This window comes from Convolutriloba macropyga, unplaced genomic scaffold (assembly GCF_964194025.1).
Source record: "Convolutriloba macropyga unplaced genomic scaffold, txConMacr16.3 SCAFFOLD_2504, whole genome shotgun sequence".
In the NCBI taxonomy this organism is placed as follows: Eukaryota; Metazoa; Xenacoelomorpha; order Acoela; family Convolutidae; genus Convolutriloba; species Convolutriloba macropyga.
The window spans coordinates 1690-20000 of NW_027450320.1; the positions used below are offsets into that span (position 1 = coordinate 1690).

General features: G+C 45.7%; 1 non-coding gene and 1 pseudogene across 1 annotated transcript in view; both read left to right on the forward strand.

The window, feature by feature from the left end:
• The first annotated feature begins 15843 nt into the window (after positions 1 to 15843).
• Positions 15844 to 15995, forward strand: LOC142355790 (5.8S ribosomal RNA; annotated as a pseudogene).
• Positions 15996 to 17678: 1683 nt separating this feature from the next.
• The window catches only part of LOC142355791 (large subunit ribosomal RNA), a 3522-nt gene continuing 2889 nt past the window's right edge, over positions 17679 to 18311 (forward strand). Inside the window, exon 1 of the ribosomal RNA XR_012761298.1 lies at positions 17679 to 18311. This exon is cut by the window's right edge and continues 2889 nt beyond it. This is a non-coding gene — a ribosomal RNA (large subunit ribosomal RNA).

The following is an 18311-nucleotide window of genomic DNA, read 5'->3' on the forward strand; positions in this document are numbered from 1 at the left end:
GCTAGCTAGCTTGAGCTTGAGCTAGCTAGCTTGAGCTTGAGCTAGCTAGCTAGCTTGAGCTTGAGCTAGCTAGCTAGCTTGAACTTGAGCTAGCTAGCTAGCTTGAGCTTGAGCTAGCTAGCTAGCTTGAGCTAGCTAGCTAGCTTGAGCTTGAGCTTGAGCTAGCTAGCTTGAGCTTGAGCTAGCTAGCTAGCTTGAGCTTGAGCTAGCTAGCTAGCTTGAGCTTGAGCTAGCTAGCTAGCTTGAGCTTGAGCTTGAGCTAGCTAGCTTGAGCTTGAGCTTGAGCTAGCTAGCTAGCTTGAGCTTGAGCTAGCTAGCTTGAGCTTGAGCTAGCTAGCTTGAGCTTGAGCTAGCTAGCAAGCTTGTGCTTGAGCTAGCTAGCTAGCTTGAGCTTGAGCTTGAGCTAGCTAGCTTGAGCTTGAGCTAGCTAGCTTGAGCTTGAGCTAGCTAGCTTGAGCTTGAGCTAGCTAGCAAGCTTGTGCTTGAGCTAGCTAGCTAGCTTGAGCTTGAGCTTGAGCTAGCTGGCTTGAGCTTGAGCTAGCTAGCTTGAGCTTGAGCTAGCTAGCTTGAGCTTGACCTAGCTAGCTAGCTTGAACTTGAGCTAGCTAGCTAGCTTGAGCTTGAGCTAGCTAGCTAGCTTGAGCTTGAGCTAGCTAGCTAGCTTGAGCTTGAGCTTGAGCTAGCTAGCTTGAGCTTGAGCTTGAGCTAGCTAGCTAGCTTGAGCTTGAGCTAGCTAGCTTGAGCTTGAGCTAGCTAGCTTGAGCTTGAGCTAGCTAGCTAGCTTGAGCTTGAGCTAGCTAGCTAGCTTGAACTTGAGCTGGCTAGCTAGCTTGAGTTTGAGCTAGCTAGCTTGAGCTTGAGCTAGCTAGCTTGAGCTTGAGCTAGCTAGCTAGCTTGAACTTGAGCTAGCTAGCTAGCTTGAGCTTGAGCTAGCTAGCTAGCTTGAGCTTGAGCTAGCTAGCTAGCTTGAGCTTGAGCTTGAGCTAGCTAGCTTGAGCTTGAGCTTGAGCTAGCTAGCTAGCTTGAGCTTGAGCTAGCTAGCTTGAGCTTGAGCTAGCTAGCTTGAGCTTGAGCTAGCTAGCTAGCTTGAGCTTGAGCTAGCTAGCTAGCTTGAACTTGAGCTAGCTAGCTAGCTTGAGCTTGAGCTAGCTAGCTTGAGCTTGAGCTAGCTAGCTAGCTTGAGCTTGAGCTTGAGCTAGCTAGCTAGCTAGCTTGAGCTTGAGCTTGAGCTTGAGCTAGCTAGCTTGAGCTTGAGCTAGCTAGCTAGCTTGAGCTTGGGCTTGAGCTAGCTAGCTTGAGCTTGAGCTTGAGCTAGCTAGCTTGAGCTTGAGCTTGAGCTAGCTAGCTTGAGCTTGAGCTTGAGCTAGCTAGCTTGAGCTTGAGCTTGAGCTAGCTAGCTAGCTAGCTTGAGCTTGAGCTAGCTAGCTTGAGCTTGAGCTAGCTAGCTAGCTTGAGCTTGAGCTTGAGCTAGCTGGCTTGAGCTTGAGCTAGCTAGCTTGAGCTTGAGCTAGCTAGCTTGAGCTTGAGCTAGCTAGCTAGCTTGAACTTGAGCTAGCTAGCTAGCTTGAGCTTGAGCTTGAGCTTGAGCTAGCTAGCTAGCTTGAGCTTGAGCTTGAGCTAGCTGGCTTGAGCTTGAGCTAGCTAGCTTGAGCTTGAGCTAGCTAGCTTGAGCTTGAGCTAGCTAGCTAGCTTGAACTTGAGCTAGCTAGCTAGCTTGAGCTTGAGCTAGCTAGCTAGCTTGAGCTTGAGCTAGCTAGCTAGCTTGAGCTTGAGCTTGAGCTAGCTAGCTTGAGCTTGAGCTTGAGCTAGCTAGCTAGCTTGAGCTTGAGCTAGCTAGCTTGAGCTTGAGCTAGATAGCTTGAGCTTGAGCTAGCTAGCTAGCTTGAGCTTGAGCTAGCTAGCTAGCTTGAACTTGAGCTAGCTAGCTAGCTTGAGCTTGAGCTAGCTAGCTAGCTTGAGCTAGCTAGCTAGCTTGAGCTTGAGCTTGAGCTAGCTAGCTTGAGCTTGAGCTAGCTAGCTAGCTTGAGCTTGAGCTAGCTAGCTAGCTTGAGCTTGAGCTAGCTAGCTAGCTTGAGCTTGAGCTTGAGCTAGCTAGCTTGAGCTTGAGCTTGAGCTAGCTAGCTAGCTTGAGCTTGAGCTAGCTAGCTTGAGCTTGAGCTAGCTAGCTTGAGCTTGAGCTAGCTAGCAAGCTTGTGCTTGAGCTAGCTAGCTAGCTTGAGCTTGAGCTTGAGCTAGCTAGCTTGAGCTTGAGCTAGCTAGCTTGAGCTTGAGCTAGCTAGCTTGAGCTTGAGCTAGCTAGCAAGCTTGTGCTTGAGCTAGCTAGCTAGCTTGAGCTTGAGCTTGAGCTAGCTGGCTTGAGCTTGAGCTAGCTAGCTTGAGCTTGAGCTAGCTAGCTTGAGCTTGAGCTAGCTAGCTAGCTTGAACTTGAGCTAGCTAGCTAGCTTGAGCTTGAGCTAGCTAGCTAGCTTGAGCTTGAGCTAGCTAGCTAGCTTGAGCTTGAGCTTGAGCTAGCTAGCTTGAGCTTGAGCTTGAGCTAGCTAGCTAGCTTGAGCTTGAGCTAGCTAGCTTGAGCTTGAGCTAGCTAGCTTGAGCTTGAGCTAGCTAGCTAGCTTGAGCTTGAGCTAGCTAGCTAGCTTGAACTTGAGCTAGCTAGCTAGCTTGAGTTTGAGCTAGCTAGCTTGAGCTTGAGCTAGCTAGCTTGAGCTTGAGCTAGCTAGCTAGCTTGAACTTGAGCTAGCTAGCTAGCTTGAGCTTGAGCTAGCTAGCTAGCTTGAGCTTGAGCTAGCTAGCTAGCTTGAGCTTGAGCTTGAGCTAGCTAGCTTGAGCTTGAGCTTGAGCTAGCTAGCTAGCTTGAGCTTGAGCTAGCTAGCTTGAGCTTGAGCTAGCTAGCTTGAGCTTGAGCTAGCTAGCTAGCTTGAGCTTGAGCTAGCTAGCTAGCTTGAACTTGAGCTAGCTAGCTAGCTTGAGCTTGAGCTAGCTAGCTAGCTTGAGCTAGCTAGCTAGCTTGAGCTTGAGCTTGAGCTTGAGCTAGCTAGCTTGAGCTTGAGCTAGCTAGCTAGCTTGAGCTTGAGCTAGCTAGCTAGCTTGAGCTTGAGCTAGCTAGCTAGCTTGAGCTTGAGCTTGAGCTAGCTAGCTTGAGCTTGAGCTAGCTAGCTAGCTTGAGCTTGAGCTAGCTAGCTAGCTTGAGCTTGAGCTTGAGCTAGCTAGCTTGAGCTTGAGCTTGAGCTAGCTAGCTAGCTTGAGCTTGAGCTAGCTAGCTTGAGCTTGAGCTAGCTAGCTTGAGCTTGAGCTAGCTAGCTAGCTTGTGCTTGAGCTAGCTAGCTAGCTTGAGCTTGAGCTTGAGCTAGCTGGCTTGAGCTTGAGCTAGCTAGCTTGAGCTTGAGCTAGCTAGCTTGAGCTTGAGCTAGCTAGCTAGCTTGAACTTGAGCTAGCTAGCTAGCTTGAGCTTGAGCTAGCTAGCTAGCTTGAGCTTGAGCTAGCTAGCTAGCTTGAGCTTGAGCTTGAGCTAGCTAGCTTGAGCTTGAGCTTGAGCTAGCTAGCTAGCTTGAGCTTGAGCTAGCTAGCTTGAGCTTGAGCTAGCTAGCTTGAGCTTGAGCTAGCTAGCTAGCTTGAGCTTGAGCTAGCTAGCTAGCTTGAACTTGAGCTAGCTAGCTAGCTTGAGCTTGAGCTAGCTAGCTAGCTTGAGCTAGCTAGCTAGCTTGAGCTTGAGCTTGAGCTAGCTAGCTTGAGCTTGAGCTAGCTAGCTAGCTTGAGCTTGAGCTAGCTAGCTAGCTTGAGCTTGAGCCAGCTAGCTAGCTTGAGCTTGAGCTTGAGCTAGCTAGCTTGAGCTTGAGCTTGAGCTAGCTAGCTAGCTTGAGCTTGAGCTAGCTAGCTTGAGCTTGAGCTAGCTAGCTTGAGCTTGAGCTAGCTAGCAAGCTTGTGCTTGAGCTAGCTAGCTAGCTTGAGCTTGAGCTTGAGCTAGCTAGCTTGAGCTTGAGCTAGCTAGCTTGAGCTTGAGCTAGCTAGCTTGAGCTTGAGCTAGCTAGCAAGCTTGTGCTTGAGCTAGCTAGCTAGCTTGAGCTTGAGCTTGAGCTAGCTGGCTTGAGCTTGAGCTAGCTAGCTTGAGCTTGAGCTAGCTAGCTTGAGCTTGAGCTAGCTAGCTAGCTTGAACTTGAGCTAGCTAGCTAGCTTGAGCTTGAGCTAGCTAGCTAGCTTGAGCTTGAGCTAGCTAGCTAGCTTGAGCTTGAGCTTGAGCTAGCTAGCTTGAGCTTGAGCTTGAGCTAGCTAGCTAGCTGGAGCTTGAGCTAGCTAGCTTGAGCTTGAGCTAGCTAGCTTGAGCTTGAGCTAGCTAGCTAGCTTGAGCTTGAGCTAGCTAGCTAGCTTGAACTTGAGCTAGCTAGCTAGCTTGAGTTTGAGCTAGCTAGCTTGAGCTTGAGCTAGCTAGCTTGAGCTTGAGCTAGCTAGCTAGCTTGAACTTGAGCTAGCTAGCTAGCTTGAGCTTGAGCTAGCTAGCTAGCTTGAGCTTGAGCTAGCTAGCTAGCTTGAGCTTGAGCTTGAGCTAGCTAGCTTGAGCTTGAGCTTGAGCTAGCTAGCTAGCTTGAGCTTGAGCTAGCTAGCTTGAGCTTGAGCTAGCTAGCTTGAGCTTGAGCTAGCTAGCTAGCTTGAGCTTGAGCTAGCTAGCTAGCTTGAACTTGAGCTAGCTAGCTAGCTTGAGCTTGAGCTAGCTAGCTAGCTTGAGCTAGCTAGCTAGCTTGAGCTTGAGCTTGAGCTTGAGCTAGCTAGCTTGAGCTTGAGCTAGCTAGCTAGCTTGAGCTTGAGCTAGCTAGCCAGCTTGAGCTTGAGCTAGCTAGCTAGCTTGAGCTTGAGCTTGAGCTAGCTAGCTTGAGCTTGAGCTTGAGCTAGCTAGCTAGCTTGAGCTTGAGCTAGCTAGCTAGCTTGAGCTTGAGCTTGAGCTAGCTAGCTTGAGCTTGAGCTTGAGCTAGCTAGCTAGCTTGAGCTTGAGCTAGCTAGCTTGAGCTTGAGCTAGCTAGCTTGAGATTGAGCTAGCTAGCTAGCTTGTGCTTGAGCTAGCTAGCTAGCTTGAGCTTGAGCTTGAGCTAGCTGGCTTGAGCTTGAGCTAGCTAGCTTGAGCTTGAGCTAGCTAGCTTGAGCTTGAGCTAGCTAGCTAGCTTGAACTTGAGCTAGCTAGCTAGCTTGAGCTTGAGCTTGAGCTAGCTAGCTAGCTTGAGCTTGAGCTAGCTAGCTAGCTTGAGCTTGAGCTTGAGCTAGCTAGCTTGAGCTTGAGCTTGAGCTAGCTAGCTAGCTTGAGCTTGAGCTAGCTAGCTTGAGCTTGAGCTAGCTAGCTTGAGCTTGAGCTAGCTAGCTAGCTTGAGCTTGAGCTAGCTAGCTAGCTTGAACTTGAGCTAGCTAGCTAGCTTGAGCTTGAGCTAGCTAGCTAGCTTGAGCTAGCTAGCTAGCTTGAGCTTGAGCTTGAGCTTGAGCTAGCTAGCTTGAGCTTGAGCTAGCTAGCTAGCTTGAGCTTGAGCTAGCTAGCTAGCTTGAGCTTGAGCTAGCTAGCTAGCTTGAGCTTGAGCTTGAGCTAGCTAGCTTGAGCTTGAGCTTGAGCTAGCTAGCTAGCTTGAGCTTGAGCTAGCTAGCTTGAGCTTGAGCTAGCTAGCTTGAGCTTGAGCTAGCTAGCTAGCTTGAGCTTGAGCTAGCTAGCTAGCTTGAGCTTGAGCTAGCTGGCTTGAGCTTGAGCTAGATAGCTTGAGCTTGAGCTAGCTAGCTAGCTTGAGCTAGCTAGCTAGAGCTCGACCTATGAAAAGCTGCGCAAACACTTATTCTATAATAATTGCGAAAATTAAAAATTTCACAAGTGAAAAGCTGCATAAACAGTAATTCTATGTGTGGGGCATTATTAGGGGGAGGTGTCTTGTCAAAATATGGCTGGACTAAAGACCTCAACCCAGATAGGGTGGAAGGCCCTATGATCGGTCTGTTACTAATCGGTGACCGATAAAGACCTGACCAAGGCCTGTAGTAAGCTTGGTTAGGCATTACAGGAGATAACACTAAGACCGAGGGGTCTTAGAGAGCCCTCTAGCGGGGCGAATAGAGCTAGATCGAGCCTTGGGAAAGCTAGATCGAGCAGGACTGAAGCTAAAGGATAGACCGAGAGGTCTGTCTGGTCCTCCTAGAGAGGCCAAGAGAAAGTACGAGAAGCCAACTAAAGCTTGATCGGGCCTTCAGCAAGCACGACCGAGCTGTACCGGAGCTAACACTAAGACCGAGGGGTCTTAGAGAGCCCTCTAGCGGGGCGAATAGAGCTAGATCGAGCCTTGGGAAAGCTAGATCGAGCAGGACTGAAGCTAAACGATAGACCGAGAGGTCTGTCTGGTCCTCCTAGAGAGGCCAAGAGAAAAAACGAGAAGCTAACTAAAGCTTGATCGGGCCTTCAGCAAGCACGACCGAGCTGTACCGGAGCTAACACTAAGACCGAGGGGTCTTAGAGAGCCCTCTAGCGGGGCGAATAGAGCTTGATCAAGCCTTGGGCAAGCTAGATCGAGCAGGACTGAAGCTAAGCAAGAGACCGAGAGGTCTGTCTGGTCCTCCTAGAGAGGCCAAGAGAAAGTACGAGAAGCCAACTAAAGCTTGATCGGGCCTTCAGCAAGCACGACCGAGCTGTACCGGAGCTAACACTAAGACCGAGGGGTCTTAGAGAGCCCTCTAGCGGGGCGAATAGAGCTAGATCGAGCCTTGGGAAAGCTAGATCGAGCAGGACTGAAGCTAAACGATAGACCGAGAGGTCTGTCTGGTCCTCCTAGAGAGGCCAAGAGAAAGTACGAGAAGCTAACTAAAGCTTGATCGCGCCTTCAGCAAGCACGATTGAGCAAGACCGGAGCTAACACTAAGACCGAAGTGTCTTAGAGAGCCCTCTGGTGGGGCGAATAGAGCTAGATCGAGCCTTGGGAAAGCTAGATCGAGTAAGATTGAAGCTGAAAGAGTGTCAGAGGAGCAAATGAACCTCCAAAAAGTGAAAATCAAATTTTAGAAAAAACACAAGTTAAATACTGCATGGACAGTATTTCTATGTGTGGGGCATTATTAGGGGGAGGTGTCTTGTCAAAATATGGCTGGACTAAAGACCTCAACCCGGATAGGGTGGAAGGCCCCATGATCGGTCTGTTACTAATCGGTGACCGATAAAGACCTGACCAAGGCCTGTAGTAAGCTTGGTTAGGCATTACAGGAGTTAACACTAAGACCGAGGGGTCTTAGAGAGCCCTCTAGCGGGGCGAATAGAGCTAGATCGAGCCTTGGGAAAGCTAGATCGAGCAGGACTGAAGCTAAGCAAGAGACCGAAAGGTCTGTCTGGTCCTCCTAGAGAGGCCAAGAGAAAGTACGAGAAGCTAACTAAAGCTTGATCAGGCCTTCAGCAAGCACGACCGAGCTGTACCGGAGCTAACACTAAGACCGAGGGGTCTTAGAGAGCCCTCTAGCAGGGCGAATAGATCTAGATCGAGCCTTGGGAAAGCTAGATCGAGCAGGACTGAAGCTAAACGATAGACCGAGAGGTCTGTCTGGTCCTCCTAGAGAGGCCAAGAGAAAGTACGAGAAGCTAACTAAAGCTTGATCGGGCCTTCAGCAAGCACGACCGAGCTGTACCGGAGCTAACACTAAGACCGAGGGGTCTTAGAGAGCCCTCTAGCAGGGCGAATAGAGCTAGATCGAGCCTTGGGAAAGCTAGATCAAGCAGGACTGAAGCTAAACGATAGACCGAGAGGTCTGTCTGGTCCTCCTAGAGAGGCCAAGAGAAAGTACGAGAATCTAACTAAAGCTTGATCGGGCCTTCAGCAAGCACGACCGAGCTGTACCGGAGCTAACACTAAGACCGAGGGGTCTTAGAGAGCCCTCTAGCAGGGCGAATAGAGCTAGATCGAGCCTTGGGAAAGCTAGATCGAGCAGGACTGAAGCTAAACGATAGACCGAGAGGTCTGTCTGGTCCTCCTAGAGAGGCCAAGAGGAAGTACGAGAAGCTAACTAAAGCTTGATCGCGCCTTCAGCAAGCACGATTGAGCAAGACCGGAGCTAACACTAAGACCGAAGTGTCTTAGAGAGCCCTCTAGTGGGGCGAATAGAGCTAGATCGAGCCTTGGGAAAGCTAGATCGAGTAAGATTGAAGCTGAAAGAGTGTCAGAGGAGCAAATGAACCTCCAAAAAGTGAAAATCAAATTTTAGAAAAAAACACAAGTTAAATACTGCATGGACAGTAATTCTATGTGTGGGGCATTATTAGGGAGAGGTGTCTTGTCAAAATATGGCTGGACTAAAGACCTCAACCCGGATAGGGTGGAAGGCCCTATGATTGGTCTGTTACTAATCGGTGACCGATAAAGACCTGACCAAGGCCTGTAGTAAGCTTGGTTAGGCATTACAGAAGATAACACTAAGACCGAGGGGTCTTAGAGAGCCCTCTAGCGGGGCGAATAGAGCTTGATCAAGCCTTGGGCAAGCTAGATCGAGCAGGACTGAAGCTAAACGATAGACCGAGAGGTCTGTCTGGTCCTCCTAGAGAGGCCAAGAGAAAGTACGAGAATCTAACTAAAGCTGGGTCGGGCCTTCAGCAAGCACGACCGAGCAGTACCGGAGCTAACACTAAGACCGAGGGGTCTTAGAGAGCCCTCTAGTGGGGCGAATAGAGCTAGATCGAGCCTTGGGAAAGCTAGATCGAGCAGGACTGAAGCTAAACGATAAACCGAAAGGTCTGACGGGTCCTCATAAGAGGCATGGAGAAAGATCTGATACTAAAGTACCTCTCGGAAGTAATAAAATATGCCTGATGAAGCCGGGTATGATGTTTGTTGTTTGATGGCATTCATCGATTAGGTCTGGTGGATTCCCCATTACTCCGAGTGGTACTAGTAGAGGCTCCTACAGGGGTGAGCAAAGCGAGATCAAGCCTTAGGCAAGCTAGATCGAGCAGAACTGAAGCTGAAAAGCAAAATAAATGACAGGTCTGTCCAAATCAATAAACTTGAAATCCAGTGTGGTCACCACGGGTCACGAGGTGAATTCCTAGCGATTGTCTGCTGAACGTATAGGAAGGCCCGAAACGAACGATAATTTCATTGCACAGTGGAGATACTATACGTTCAGGAGTAGCATACATCGGGTTTGATCTATGATCATGTCTGGTCTCCGAGGATCCACCGGGTTACCAACTGGCACCGCTGTACTGGGTGTAAAACTGGGCCACCTGAAGTCCCGGGTGTAAAACTAGGTGCCTCTGTGCCAAAGTAGCGGCTTGCGTAGTGCATTATGCCTCCGGCTTGCGAAATGGTTATAAGCAATAACAACAGGACGCCGCGGGGTGTTCACTTAAAGGAGTAACGTTCTCTCAAGGGAGGGGATCTAAAAATCTTGATAAAACATTTATTCTATGCAAAATTTGTGCGCAAATTTTGCAAAGTAAAAAGCTGCAGTGTAGCAAATTCTATGTGTGTAGCATTATTAGGGAAGTGTTGTTTGATGGCACCTCTCTACTTGATGCACCAAAGAACTACCTTGATGGCTCATGACCGCTGGTAATCTGTCGTCGCTAGTAGTTCGGAACTGAGAACAAATATGTTCGCAAATTACAACAATTATACAGCATATTGCTGAATAAAGCAGAACCGAATAATACTCAGTGACTTTACACCAAGACTGACTAATGTCTGGATTGTATCGTCCTACTCGAGTAAGGCGAAGAAAAGCTAGAAAGATACGCTCTTCACAAAGCAGGCTTAATGCATGCAAACCAAGGAGGAAGGAGTGATGCCCCTCCTTATAATAAGCAGAACCAAATAAAGAACAGACAGCATCATCTGTACAGTGACCAAGAAGAGGTGAAACTTCTGTATGTGAAAAGGCAATTTGAGCGAGATTTATTAGCAGACTAGTATTATGTTGTTTCTAGTAGGCGAAAGCCGAAACATCAACATGTGAAAATCTGATATTAAATCCTCAATCATTTTCCCTAGTATTATACAGCTATGAGTAACCTTAATTGGACACGGCAATTATTGCTGACCGGTGAAACTTTCGCATGGGAAAGACACACACACTTCTTGACAAAGCAATAAGTATTATGCTGTTTCTAGTACGCGAAAGCAGAAACATCAGCATGTGAAAGTTGTGAAGTTGAAGAATTTTTGTGTTGAGTACGATGTTGTTACTAGTAACCATGTCGACAGCTGAGAACTGTTCTCTAACCAATAGAAGGTGAAACTTCTGTATGTGAAAAGGCAATTTGAGCGAGATTTCTTAGCAGACTAGTATTATGTTGTTTCTAGTAGGCGAAAGCCGAAACATCAACATGTGAAAATCTGATATTAAATCCTCAATCATTTTCCCTAGTATTATACAGCTACTAGTAGCCGTAATTGGTCAGGGAAACATTGTTGACCGGTGAAACTTCACATGGGAAAGACACACAAATTACTTGACAAAACAATAAGTATTATGCTGTTTCTAGTATGCGAAAGCAGAAACATCAGCATGTGAAAGTTGTGAAGTTGAAAAGTTTTTGTGTTGAGTACGGTGTTGTTACTAGTAACCATGTCGACAGCTGGAAAGCTGTTCTCTAACCAATAAAAGGTAAAACTTCTGTATCTGAAGAGGCGGCGTGATTGAGATTTTTAACAGACTAGTATTATGTTGTTTCTAGTAGGCGAGAGCCGAAACATCGACATGTGAACATCTGGTTTTTAAATCATGAGTCAATTCTCCCTAGTATGATACAGTTGTTAGCCGGTATTGGTAACAGTAGAACAGAGATTTGGAGGGCAAAACCTGCTCATGGGAAATGCTCACAGAGCGCTATCTACCAGTACACATAGTATTATGCTGTTTCTAGTACGCGCGAGCCGAAACATCAGCATGTGAAATGTGTAATCGTGGGTAACTCTAAGTGTGTAGAGTACTGTGTAGTAACTAGTAGCCATGCCAAAGCATGCATTGAAACTCTTCGTGATTTAAAAAGCTCAAAGCAAGATTGACGAGGCCGCAAGGCTATGTCTTTCTAAATTCGAACAAATCGAAAGATTGTTCAAAGTACAATTAAACTGATTGATCCTGTCAGTTGCCATATGCTTGTCTGAAAGACTAAGCCATGCATGTGCAAGCGAAGCTTGAAAAAGTGGAACCGCGAATGGCTCATTAAATCAGTTACTATCTATTAGTTGATTTGCAAGCTAAATGAATAACTGCGGTAACCCTGCAGCTAATGCATGCTGATTGTCCGACACTGTCGGAGACTTTTACAAGACTACACCGGGTGATTTGCTAAGTACAGACACATCCCGTGATGAGTCCTAGTAACTGAAAGATCCCAGATAGCTTCGGCTTGGGGACGGAACTTCCGAATTTCTGACCTATCAACCTATGATGGTAGTGTAACGGACTACCATGGTTGTGACGGGTAACGGGGAATCAGGGTTCGATTCCGGAGAGGGAGCCTTAGAAACGGCTACCACATCCAAGGAAGGCAGCAGGCACGCAAATTACCCACTCTCCGCACGAGGAGGTAGTGACTAGAAATAATGATATGAACCTTTATGGTTTGTAATCAGAATGGAATGGACTTAAAAGCTCCATTGATGAACGAGTAGAGGGCAAGTCTGGTGCCAGCAGCCGCGGTAATACCAGCCTCTACAAGCGTATGCAATAGTTGCTGCGTTTAAAAAGCTCATAGTTGGATCTGTTTGAGTAGAACGGCAACATGGTCTTCAGTTAAATCTGTTGACTCGTTCCGCTCATCCTTCGCATCGAAGAAATAGTTTGCACTTAAATGTGACGAACTGTGGAAACGGTGTTTTCACCCTGAGAAAATTAGAGTGTTCAAAGCATCCTTTGGGATCGAATAATAAAGCATGGAATAATGGAGAATGACCCGCTACTCGATTGATGCCGGTTGGCTGAGTGCGGTAATGATTGAAAGGAACAGACGGGGGCATTTGTATTGCTACGTTAGAGGTGAAATTCTTGGATCGTGGCAAGACAAACTACTGCGAAAGCATTTGCCAAGAATGTTTTCATTAATCAAGAACGAAAGTCAGAGTATTGAAGAGGATTAGATACCCTCGTAATTCTGACCATAAACTATACCAACCTACAATTTGTCAAAGTCGATCTTGACTTGGCAAGAGATTAACCGGGAAACCAAAGTTTATTGGTTCCGGGGGAAGTATGGTTGCAAAATCGAAACTTAAAGGAATTGACGGAAGGGCACCACCAGGAGTGGAGCCTGCGGCTTAATTTGACTCAACACGGGAAAACTCACCCGGTCCAGACATCTTAAGGATTGACAGATTGAATATCTTTCATGATTATATGGGCGGTGGTGCATGGCCGTTCTTAGTTAGTGGAGTGATCTGTCTGGTTAATTCCGATAACGAACGAGATCTTCTCCATCTAAATAATGAAATTCACTATATGTGAATTCAAACACTTCTTAGAGGAACTATGCGGAATTAAATACCGCAGATGAAGTGAGGCTATAACAGGTCTGTGATGCCCTTAGATGTTCTGGACTGCACGCGCGCTACACTGTGTACTTTTAGATTGAGTACTCAGCCCTTGGTCCGAAATGGACTGGGCAATCAGAGAAAAGTACAGCGCTTCAAGGGGATCGTCTGTTGTAACTTGCAGACGTGAACCAGGAATTCCTGGTACTTATGAGTCAACAACTCATAGGGATTACGTCCCTGCCCTTTGTACACACCGCCCGTCGCTACTACTGATTGGATAGTTAAGCAAGAATTGCAAATTCCTACTGTTGGGACTTCGGTCTCCGGCAACGGGATGAAGCGGATCGAGCTTAATTGTCTAGAGGAAGTAAAAGTCGTAACAAGGTTTCCGTAGGGGAACCTGCGGAAGGATCAGTGATTGATTCCTTCGGGCATGGCTGCTGGTAGAGGCCATGTCTGTAGTGCGCATGACGCTCTGTCGCTAGAGATTGCTTGGCAACCAATCTCGAATTATGTATCGAGCTCAAAAACTACTTGTGTGGATACATAGTTCAGCAGTCATGGCAAGGGACTGCTTAAAGGGAGACTAGTTAGCAAAAGCAGCCTAGCAGAACTGCAGCTATCTAGATCTCAGAAGCTGGGTTATAGAAGCCCAGCTATAGACTTGTGAATGAGAAAGGCCTAAAAAGGTCCACAAGTCGCGTGGTTAGAACCGACACGCAAAAATCCCAGCGAGTGACAGAGCGTTGCGCTGTTCAGTGGGAAAGAGTTGAGCTACTCGGGGCGCCCACTGAACTTGCTCCGAGCCAAAGGCTCGAAAAAACACAGCTTAGCCTCAGATCCTTTACATAGAAGGCTAGCTAAAATAAACTTACCTTGGACGAGGGTAAAGTTTAGTCAGTTCTTAGGGGAGAGTAATCCACAGCTTCTCGCCCTCTGAACATTCTCCCAGATATGTAGGTCTGGGAGAGTCTCCTCCTGTTCTTCGGAATCTGGAGGTAGACAAAGACAGTACGATACGATCTTGCATCGGGATGACTAACCGATAATGATCATAATCTGACAATTTTTCCGGCTTGAGGCACCGGAGTCAGATTAAAGACACATACTGAACTAAAGGCGTATGTGCAAAGCTTGTCGGAGTGTAGAGAGTCAAGCTGAGTTGACTCGTCACGTGGTGATGACAACAGCCATGTGCAAAACACTCACAACTTTATCGTCTATGTGGAAAAGGTTGCTAACAGCGCTCTCTATGAGAGGCCCTCGCATATAACTATACGAGGAAAAGGCGATAGAGTTGTTTGAATGTGGGGCAGGTTCATCGACAAGCTAAGTTGATCACATTCTTGTTGTGGCATCCTACTAGAATTGGTCACGGTCTGCACCAACTCTCCCCAAGTTGGCCAGACTTAAAACTAGAAATAAGGTTTGCAGCTATGTGAACCTAGAAACTGTAAAGGAGTTGAAAGAACTTAAAGGAATTGAAAGAGGCCTTGAGGTATATCCTCTTGGTAAAGACCCACAAAAGCTCACAAAAGTGGCTTCGAAGGGCAAAACTGGTTCATCCAAAACAATTGGAGAGCTTAAAGCAGAACCAATTCGAATGAAACACTATTGGTGAAACTTCATCATGAGAACGTCACAAGCTGATCACGCTCTATGATATGACTAGTATTATGTTGCTTCTAGTAGGCTAAGCGCAAGCCGAAACATCAACATGTGAAAGTCGTAGAATTTTGCAATCAAACTGTGGCTAGTACTGTGATGTTACTAGTAACCTGGTGTTCCGTCATATGGCCAAGAGAGCATTTGAAGGCGAAACTTCTGCATGGGAAAGCTGCATCATGATCAAAATTTTATATCGAGTATTATGTTGACGTTAGTAGGCCTTGGCCGAAAACGCAGCATGTGAAAGGTATAGATAAAAGTTATTGTTGCAGTCAGTACTGTGTAGTTACTAGTAGCTGGATTTAAGCTCAAAATGAGACACTGTTGGTGAAACTTCATCATGAGAATGTCACAAGCTGATCAAGCTCTATGATATGACTAGTATTATGTTGCTTCTAGTAGGCTAAGCGCAAGCCGAAACATCAACATGTGAAAGTCGTAGAATTTTGCGATCAAATTGTGGCTAGTACTGTGATGTTACTAGTAACCTTGTGTTACGTCATATGGCCAAGAGAGCATTTGAAGGCGAAACTTCTGCATGGGGAAGCTGCATCATGAACAAAAGTTTATATCGAGTATTATGTTGACATTAGTAGGCCCTGGCCGAAAGCGCAGCATGTGAAAGGTATAGATAAAAGTTATCGTTGCAGTCAGTACTGTGTAGTTACTAGTAGCTGGATTTAAGCTCGAAATGAGACACTGTTGGTGAAACTTCATCATGAGAACGTCACAAGCTGATCACGCTCCATGATATGACTAGTATTATGTTGCTTCTAGTAGGCTAAGCGCAAGCCGAAACATCAACATGTGAAAGTCGTAGAATTTTGCGATCAAATTGTGGCTAGTACTGTGATGTTACTAGTAACCTTGTGTTACGTCATATGGCCAAGAGAGCATTTGAAGGCGAAACTTCTGCATGGGGAAGCTGCATCATGAACAAAAGTTTATATCGAGTATTATGTTGACGTTAGTAGGCCCTGGCCGAAAGCGCAGCATGTGAAAGGTATAGATAAAAGTTAGCGTTGCAGTCAGTACTGTGTAGTTACTAGTAGCTGGATTTAAGCTCGAAATGAGACACTGTTGGTGAAACTTCATCATGAGAACGTCACAAGCTGATCACGCTCTATGATATGACTAGTATTATGTTGCTTCTAGTAGGCTAAGCGCAAGCCGAAACATCAACATGTGAAAGTCGTAGAATTTTGCAATCAAACTGTGGCTAGTACTGTGATGTTACTAGTAACCTTTTCTTACGTCATATGGCCAAGAGAGCATTTGAAGGCGAAACTTCTGCATGGGGAAGCTGCATCATGAACAAAAGTTTATATCGAGTATTATGTTGACGTTAGTAGGCCCTGGCCGAAAGCGCAGCATGTGAAAGGTATAGATAAAAGTTATCGTTGCAGTCAGTACTGTGTAGTTACTAGTAGCTGGATTTAAGCTCGAAGTGAGACACTGTTGGTGAAACTTCATCATGAGAACGTCACAAGCTGATCACGCTCTATGATATGACTAGTATTATGTTGCTTATAGTAGGCTAAGCGCAAGCCGAAACATCAACATGTGAAAGTCGTAGAATTTTGCGATCAAACTGTGGCTAGTACTTTGATGATGCTTGTAGCCAACCGAATTGGTTGAAAAGCCCAATAAGTAAGCTAACTTGGGAGAGCTTGTTGGAAACCAAATGCTACTAGATTGGTCCAAATACATCCTTCAACAGGGGATCACTTGGCTCGCTTTACGAAGAGGAGCACAGCTATATGTGTTAATTCGGTATGAATCGCAAGATTTGTTTACCGACCTCTCTAACGCAAAAGGCGGTCTCGGCTTCGGCTGTTGACTGCGTCCGATTCAGGGTTATATAACTCTCGATTGAACACATTGATGTTCTATTGTTGGTGCTTCCAATAAAATTGGAACACTTAAAGCAGAACCGATTCAAATAATAGCATTCTGATCAATGATTGCATTCCTTGATCAAGAACTGCTGGAGTCATTGTGATGGCGAATTTTCTTCATAAGAAAATTGCAAAGAGACGGAACTTAATGAGACTAGTATTATGTTGTTTCTAGTAAGCGGAAGCTGAAACAGCAACATGTGAAAATCAAGTTTTGTTCAATGATCTCGAGGCGATAAGTACTATGAAGCAACTAGTAGCCTAAGCATGACTCAGATTTGAGACAGTCAAAAAGACTGGCGAAACTTCTTCACATGAAAGTTACATAGAGAACTACAAATGTATACAGCGAGTATTATGTTGTTTCTAGTAGGCGAAAGCTGAAACATCAACATGTGAAAGTTGTCTGCAAACTGTAGAACGATATGTGATTAGTACTGTGCTGTTACTAGTAGCCAGTCTGACTGTAGAAGCCAAGACAAAGGGAAACTAATGCATCTGAAAAGGACAAGTTATGGAAAGGTATGCACGATAAGTATTATGTTGTTTCTAGTAAGCGGCAGCTGAAACATCAACATGTGAACGTCGTTGTGTACAGTAACCTAGAACTATATAGTCCTTAGTAACGTGCATTTACTAGTACCTGTAATTGGTATTCAGACTCAGGCAGTTTGGAATAGTTTGGCAAAGATGCACCAGAGAAAACTGGGATTTGATACAGAAATTGTTGAATACAAGTATTATGCTGCTTCTAGTAGGTTGAATCCGAAACATCAGCATGTGAAAATTGAAAACATTTCTGGTTCGAATTGTCACAAGTATTTGGTGATCTGAGTAGCCAAACTCACTACAACGCCAATTGAAGGCAAAAATTCTCAACGGGAAAAGCTATTCTCATTGAATGAGCTAACAAGACGAGTATTATGTTGCTTCTAGTAGGCGAAAGCCAAAACATCAACATGTGAAAGTCTTGCTGAACAAATTTAATGTTGTTGAGCTCAGTACCGTGTGAATTAGTAGCCATAATTGGCGAGCGAAAATTGAACTGGCGAAACTTCGTCTTTGGAAAATTGCAGATGCCGAGCACTTATTTTGCAACGAGTATTATGTTGACTGTAGTAAGCGAAAGCCGAAACAGCAACATGTGAAAGCTGTTGAAATTTGTGGTCATTTTGCAATAAGTACAAGGAGTGTAACTAGTAGCCAGGTCAAAATTTGGGATAAGAATGAGCAAAAATTCTGCATGAGAACAGTTGAAATTATGAAACTAAATTACAAAGACTAGTATTATGTTGTTTCGAGTACGCGAAAGCGGAAACATCAACATGTGAACGTTTGTAACGAAGTTTCGTTAATTTTCAGCCTAGTACTGAGCAAGAACGAGTAGCCTCATCTCCAATCCCACGCAAAATGTAGTGAAATATGTGAGTGAACCTTATTCACGGTGAGGGTTTCCCGAGGTCTGTATTGCAGCGAGTATTATGTTGCTTCTAGTAAGCGAAAGCTGAAACAACAACATTTGAAAGTTGGAATTAATGACTGAATGGAAACTTCGACCTGTGTTTGATAGTAGTAGCGAACAAAACTGCTGAATCGGTTTCTGTCTCATATTGGTCAGTGAACCAATTAAGAGACAATCAACTACATAACCTGAATTGGGCGAGAGAACCCCCTTAACTTAAGCATATCAGTAAGGGGAGGAAAAGAAATCAACTGAGAATCCCTTAGTAATGGCGAATGAACAGGGAAAAGCTCATCGGGAAGAGAAATGGCAACATTTCTCGGTGTCCGGTATGGTTTGATGCTAGACTGGTGAATTTGTCCTGATGTCTACTGGAAAGTAGCATCAAAGAAGGTGAAAATCCTGTAAAGGTCATTTTCGATACCAGTCATAATGGCTCATTCCTATGAGTAGAGTTGTTTGAAAGTGCAACTCGAAGCTGGAGATATGTCTCTCCAAAAGCTAATTATAAAGCGAGACCGATAGTAAACAAGTACCGTGAGGGAAAGTTGAAAAGCACTCTGAAGAGAGAGTGAAAAGTACGTGAAACTGTTGAAGGGGAACTGGAGTGAGCGTTACCATACTCAATGCCTTGATATTATATTCTCGGCTACCGAGTAGTGTAGTTGTCGTCTTTTGGCAAATCTTGTTAATGAATCGAGCAGAAGTTTTCCTCGGAATTCTTCTTGTTGATTCTAAACAAAATGAGATAAATTGATCTTGATTGCCTGTCTGACCTCAACTTCCTATTCAATGCTCTCTACAGCCCGTCTTGAA